This window comes from Chinchilla lanigera, unplaced genomic scaffold (genome assembly GCF_000276665.1).
Source record: "Chinchilla lanigera isolate Chin_1 unplaced genomic scaffold, ChiLan1.0 scaffold00162, whole genome shotgun sequence".
In the NCBI taxonomy this organism is placed as follows: Eukaryota; Metazoa; Chordata; class Mammalia; order Rodentia; family Chinchillidae; genus Chinchilla; species Chinchilla lanigera.
The window spans coordinates 1848523-1855946 of NW_004955563.1; positions in this window are offsets into that span (position 1 = coordinate 1848523).

Below are 7424 nucleotides of genomic sequence, written 5' to 3' on the forward strand. Positions count from 1 at the left end.
TTTCCAAAGATCTAGGAAGGCAGGTGGAACTGCTCTGGGTTGAATTAGATGAGTACAGAAATTGTGACAAGCAGTTGGGTGTGGTGGTGCACGTCTGTAATCCCAGCACTTGGGAGGCTGAGGCAGGAGGATCGTTGCGAGTTCGAGACCAGCCTGGGCTACAAAGTGAGCTCAAGGCCAGCCTGAACTGCACAGCGCGACCCTGCCTAGAAAAAGACAAAAAACAAGACAAAAGAAAACAAAAAATGTTGCGGGAAGGTGTGGGGGAACCGGAATCCTGGGAGGGATTCAAAGGTGCAGCTGTCGAGGAAGCCAGTGTGGGGGTTCACCCAAAGCATGCACTTCCACGAGGTGCGGAGACCTCACTTCTCAGTGTGTGTCTGCAAGCACTGCGGCCGAGGCGTGGAAGCTACGCGCACGCAGGTTGCCATGGTAGCGCAGTCGCAGTAGCCGCGAGGTAGCAGCAGGCAGCGGTCCTTCAGGGCAGAGCGGGCAGCCGCGGGGTCGACCTGGATGAGGAATACTGCGCAGCCGGGAGGAAGAACATTCTGATGCTTGCCAAAACAGGGCGCCCCGGAGTGGTGGCGGGAAGGGCGCGGAGGGTGCGCAGGGCCACTCCTGGGGTCCCGGAGCTGGCAGCGCGCACAGCGGGAAGCAGGGCAGAGCCAGGGCTGGGGAGGCCGGGACCGAGCCCTCCGCGGGCACAGAGGGCGGAGGGCAGCTGAGGAGGCTCCGCGGGGTGTGTGTGTGTGTGTGTGTGTGTGTGTGTGTGTGTGTGTGTGTGTGTGTGCTGGGGACGGTTGCGCAATACCTCACTACATTGTGTGTCTTTTTCTTGTTTTAACCTTGACGCGGAGGAGCAGACAGGCAGAGTGACAGCAGCGGACACTCTCCCTGCGTCGTCAGGAGGCGGAAAGGGCAGAAATGACGTCGGGGTGTGGAAGATGTCTCCAGGGCTTGGTGCCACCCGAGGTCCCTTGTCGCACTGACAGCAGCCCGAGCTGCACACAGGCAGGGCCAACCGGGCACAGGGGCCGGGCCCAGGGCTCCCTCAGGGCGCCCGGCCGGGGAGAGGTGGGGACGGCAGCAGCGCGGGTGCGGGGCCACCCCGGGAGCGGCTTCCCGGGCTCCAGACTGCGACACAAGCACCAGGCGCCGCACCCCGAGCCTGGGCTTCGCGTCCCAACATTAGATCCAGCGCACGCTGCATGGCTCCACCGCGTGTCTGTCTGTCTGTCTGTCCCTCTTTCTTTTTTCTTTCTTTGAGAAAGGTCTGTCTTCCCATTTCCTATTATCTAATCTTTTATTTTGCTCTTTATTTATGACTTCCGTTTCTCATATAGGAGAAACCATGTGATTTTTAAGCTTGTGTGTCTGATTTATTTCACTTCACTATATGGTATCCAGGTGCATACATTTTCTTACAAATGACTCAAGTTTATCTTTCTTCAGGGCAGAGTAGTACTCCATGTACATAAATACCATTTTTCTTGATTCGTCTACTGATAGACAACAGAGGACTCATATCTAGCCGATGTAAAGAGCTCAAAAACTCAGACCCCTCAACATAAAAATCTCATCAGAAAATGGGCAAGTGAAATGAATAAACATTTCATAGAAAAAGTACAGATGGTCAATAAATACATGCATGAAGAAATGCTCGACATGGCTGCTCCTTAGAGAAACGCAGATTAGAACAGCACTGAGGTTCTGTCTCACCCCAGAAAGAGTGGCTGCCATCAAGAAATCAAATAGTAACAAATGCCAGGAGGCTGTGGAGAAAAGGGAACCCTTCTGTGTTTCCGGTGGGAGTATAAACAAGTACAGTCGCTATGGAAACCAGTAGCAAGATTCCTCAAAGAACTAAAATGCCACTTGGCCCAGCCATTCTAGGGAGATGCCTAGAAGCAGTCAAGGACATCACGTTACAGTGATCCACGTGCACCAGGCGTGATTCCGCTTCAACGAAGTTTCAGGGCAGACAAAAGAGAGAGCGGTGGAGGATGGCGGTGCCTGGGTGTTCTGGCTGTGTCTCGATGTCCCGCAAAGCCTCGTGCAGTCACAGGTGGGGCTTTTTCAGCAGTGGCTGGATCTAGAGTGCGTGACGGGCTCAGGGTGCAATGCCAGGCCTGAGGGTGGGTGATCACTGAATCGGTTCACCGATAGGTTTGGCCTCCCCCTGATCCAGGTAGCCCGGGCACAGTATAAGAGACAGAAAGAGGCCTGTCCTGTCGCTTACTTGCTTTGCTACCTTCCGCCTGCTGCAAACTGCTGGCTCTCTGTGATGCCCCTGTCCTGCCACCCTGCCTTGGAGCCAGGCGATTTTGGCGGAAACCTCCACAAACTGAGCCAGGTACACCTTTCCTCCCTTAACTCGTGGGTGTGGGGTATTTGGTCTCAGCAGTGGAAAAAGTAACCAAGACCCTGGGAGATGGTGGAAGCTCCTGACCCTGGGAAGGGACAAGCGCCAGACATCGGGAGGGCTGGCCGCAGGGGTGCACAGAAGGAAGGAGGAGGATGGGTTAAGACTCAGACTTCTCCTCTTGGGGTGGACAGAGAGGCTCCCGGCTGGGTGTGTCTGAGGCAGAGATAGGGTGAAGGGGTGGGTCAGTTGTGGGAACTGAGGGGGCTGCAGTTGGTTAGAAATGAGAGAAAGGGTGTCCCCGGAATTGGAAGATTTTGCACACATGCTTCGACTATAGTGTCTCAGTGTCCCTGCCAGCTGGAAGCCTTCTGGTATGGTTTGTGTCTGAATGTCCCCCCAAAGCCTCACGCAGTCATGAGGTGGGCAGGCTTCTAGAGTTTATGATTGATCCATGGTCCAATGTTGGAATTATGGGTGTGAGTGCTACACCTGCTCCAGGGTGGGTAGTTTGCATACAATGTAAGGGAGAGACAGAGGCTACTTGCTGCCGCTCCTCCCTTTTGCTCTTGTTGCTTTTGCTGTTTTCCACAGACATGAACTGTTGCCGTGTGCCATGTACCACCCCGCCTTGGAGCCAGCCGAGTATGGACTGAAACCTCCACAAACTGAACTAAATAAACTTCCCTTCCTTAATGCTGGATGTCAGGTATTTTGTCTCAGCAATGAGAGAAAAGCAAGCAAGACACCTTCTTTTTGGGTTTTTGGTGCCTCCTGGTATTCAGAAGGTCAGGCCCACAGGAAGGAGGCCAGGAGGCACTGTGGTTAGGGACATAAGCTGTGAAGTTTGACTCACCAGGTAGGGTGCTTTGCAGGCAGAAGTTGAGAAGGGGGTTCCAAGATGTTTGCTAGGAAATAGAAGAGGCGTCACTTCTGTGGGTGTGGAGAGGTCGGAACCCTTGTACATTGTTGGTGGGAAAGGCAAAGGGTGCAGGTGCCGTGGAAACAGTAGGGTGGCTCTTTAAAAATGCTGACAAGTTGGGTGTGGGGATGCATGCTTGTCACCCAGCTCTTGGGAGGCTGAGGCAGTAGGATCACTGCAAGTTTGAGGCCAGCCTGGGCTCCACAGTGAGTTCTAGGTCAGCCTGACCTGCATAGTAGGACCCTGTCTCAAAACAACAACAACAAGAGCAACAACAACAAAATATTGGACGTAGAGCCACCGTATCACTTCTGGGTGTATACATGAAAGAAGTGAGAGCCAAGTCTCACAGAGGGACTGCACAGCAGTGTCCCGGTGGCACCATCCACGGCAGCGGAGAAGGGGAACGCATTCAGAATGTCTACAGCAAGCGTGGAGGGCCGCTCAGCATGGAAGGTCCTGTAACATGGGTGAACCTCAAAGGCATCAGGCTTCGCTAAAGAAGGCAGACACAAAAACTGTGCGTCCTATGACCTCATTTATAAGAATACCCCGACTAGGCCAATCTGCAGAGGCAGGAAGTGGATGGCTGCGTCCAAGGAGCAGGGGAGACTGGGGAGCAATTTCTCACAGGTTTTTGGGTGTCGTTTCCGGGGCGATGGAGCGTTCTGCGACTCAGCGGAAATGGTGCTGGCAGAGCAGTGGTCACCGGCGCCCACCACCGGCCTCACTCCAGAGCTTTCCAATCTGTTCTGTTTGTGCAATAGAAGAGTTGGGTCCAGGGAAGCTGGGGTCCAAGTGGGCTCTGAGCTTGGGCTTGAAGTCTTTCTGTTAGGCAGTCACTGAATCCTTGTTGAGTTAAATCGCTCTGGGGGACCCTGAGTGGGTTCAGTAACTGAACCTGTCCGAGCCTGTTTGTTGCTCTGTAAAATGGGGGAATGAAGTCCCCCTGACAAGCAGTGGTGTCGTGCAATACGGCGCCCAGCGTCTGGACCTTGGTCCAGGCCTGTGCCGCTAATTCTCACCATGACGACTAAGACAGTCGTCTTCCGGCTGCCTGAACTGTGGGAACCCAGGAAATAGATTTGGAGTCGAGCTCCACTTCTGTCTCCAAACTGCTGTGCAACTTTGGGCAAGTCTCTTTCTCTCTCTGTGCCTCTGGGCTCCAGGGTGGAAGGGCTCTGGAAAGAGAGATGGGAAATGGACTTCCTTCTGTGCGTGGAGGAGGAGGGCTGTGAGAATCAGCCCAGGCCCATGTGCGGAGATCGACTAAGCATGTCTGCTCAGGCACAGGGCCGGAGGAGGCTGAACCTGTGCTCTATAGTTTGCTACCCTTATAGATACGCACATGTAGGGCCAGAGGAGGTAAGGGGCTTGCTCAAGGAAGGGAGGTCTAGGATGAGGAGAAGGAGGCCTAGGATGAGGAGAAATTGTCCTTGGTGTGGACAGATGTGAGTCAGGAAGCTGAGGCACAGGAACGTTAAGTAACTTGTCTGAGATCACAGAGCAAGAAAGTTGCAAAATCGAGTTTTAAAAGTGAGGGGATTCCAGCGTCTTTTGGTTTTCTGCGCCCAAGACCCAACCAGGTGCCAGGTTCAATGACTGGCACTTTGGAATTGGTACTGATCGGTGATCAATAGCAGCCTTTCTCCTTTCTTTCTCTTTCTTTCTTTCTTTCTTTCTTTCTTTCTTTCTTTCTTTCTTTCTTTCTTTCTTCCTTTCTTTCCTTCTTTCTTTCCTTCTTTCTTTCTCTCCTTCCTTCCTTCTTTATTTTTCTTTCTCTCCTTTTTCTTTCTTTCTTTCCCTCTTTCTTTCTCCTTTCTTTTTCTTTCTTTCTTTCTCTCCTTCCTTCTTTCTTTCTCTCCTTTTTCTTTCTTTCTTTCTTTCCCTCTTTCTTTCTCTTTTTTCTTTCCCTTTCCCTTTCCCTTTCTCTTTCTTTCTTTCTTTCTTTCTTTCTTTCTTTCTTTCTTTCTCTCTCTCTCTCTCTCTCTCTCTCTCTCTCTCTCTCTCTCTCCAACAAAAAACAAAAAAGGAGGGGGAATAATAAAAAAAGATGACATCCCATCAAAGCCTGGGTGTTTTCTTTCTCCAGCTGGTGGCGGCCGAGTCAGCACAGGAGGGGACGGGAAGACGGAGACCAGATTTGCCCTCTTGCCCAGCTAAGCCTCATGCGCCAGCCTTCGCAGTGCCCACAGGCTCGGGCTCTCCTGCGCTGTGTTTTTATTGCCTCTTACCCGATCCCATGTTGTACTTGGTTTAGGAGCCGTTGCTATCTGCAGTTATCTTTATTGCTTCCTCACACATGTTTACTGCCTGTTTTCCGCCCCTGAGATGTCAACTTCACAAACAGGCTCAGGGGCTTGTTTGCTTTATTTAAAGCCACGCACATCCTCAGGGTGTTGGCAGTGTCCCGGCTTCCCAGGGACAGGCCACATCCTGGTTCCTGCAGCCTGGGAATAGGGTGGGAGCTGCGGCAGAGTGGGGGGAAGGCTCTCTTGTGCAGACCAATAGAGAGGTGATCCAGGGGGTGCTCAGGCACCACAAGGTCCTCTCATGCGGAGAGGGAGCAAGAGAGCTGCTGATGTGGTAAAGACTGCCTCAAGCTGAATGTTGGAGGGGCATGCCTGTGATCCCAGCACTCGGGAGGCTGAGGCAGGAGGATCACCCTGGGTTTGGGGCCAGCCTGGACTCCATAGTGAGACTCTGCCTCAAAAAATATAAATAAATAAGGGTTGATTCATGAGGTCAAAGGATCTGAACGCCTGTAGAAGCTGGGAAGGCAAGACAGAGGAACTGCCCGGGCTGTTCAGCAGGAATCAGTCCAGACCCCTTATTGATGGATTGCTGGACTGATTGACTGGTTGGAGTCAGGGTCTCACTTTGTAGCCCAGGCTGGCCTTGAACTCTCAGCGATCCTCCTGCTTCAGCCTCCCGAGTGCTGGGATCACAGGTGCGCGGCACCACCACCGGCTGTGTGTTCTTTTAAGTCACCAACTTTGCAATCATTTGGGGCACAAGGCCCAGGAACACACTCAACTTGACTTCTAGTGAGCCCTTTGCAAATATTTGTTAAATGATCTGCGGGAAGGTCGACCTCAAGGGTCAGAATCGCAGAGGATAACAAACCTTCAGTTACAGAGCAGGAGGCGGCAGAAGCGGGTGGGCGTCCTGGAGTCCGGAGCCCGGGGTTGGGTAGCTGGTTAGCCCCGGGCAGGAGGGAGGGCGAGGTTCAAGATCACAGCTGGCAGATGCACGGCGACTCAGACGCAGCTCAGAGACCCGAGGGGCTCCCTAGTCAGCACGCCGCACCTCAAGTGCTGCTTCTACCGCCCCCCAGTGATGCCGGGTCACTAAGTTGCACTAGTTTACTTCCTTTGTTATTTCTTAATTAATGGGCCTTATGTTTAGAGCACTTTTAGGTTTATAGAAAAATTGATCAGAAAGTGCTCCTCGGCCCTGCCCCCTCACGCCCTCCTTCCTGCCACGGCCCGTGAACAGCTCGCACTCGCGTGGGGTATTCCTTACCCCGGTGGACCAATATTGATTCGTGATTACCAGCGAAGGTCCAGAATCCACTTCCGGTTCCTGCTTGGTGCCCGCAGCCTGCGGGTTTTCACAGAGGCGCGGTGACCGGTGTCCGCCTCGAGGACGGGCCCCGCGCAGTCATTTCCCCGCCCGCAGCTCCGCTCTCCGTTCTGCCCGTCCACCGCGCCGCTCCCGAGCCCTGGCAACCGCGGTCCTTCCTGCGTTCATAGTTCTGCCTTTTCCAGAGTGACACAGGGGCGGAGCCGCAGCCTTCCCTGCCGGGCTTCTATTACTTAGAGATATGCGTTTAAGTTACTTCCCCTTCCTCCCTTCCTCCCTTCTTTCCTTGCTTCCTCCCTCTTTCCTTCCTTCTTCTCTCTCTCTTCCTTCCTTTCTTTCCATAGTACTAGGGATTGAACCCAGGGCCTTTGCACCGAGCCACATCTCCAGCACTTTAAAACTTTTATTTTTTTATTTTGAGATAGGGTTTGGCTAAGTTGCTAAATTGCCCAAGTAGGACTCCAGCTTCCAACCCTTCTGCCTCACCTTCCAGAATGCAGGAATTGCAGGTGCGCTACCGTGCTTGACTTCTTCCTCTCCTCTCCTCTCCTCTCC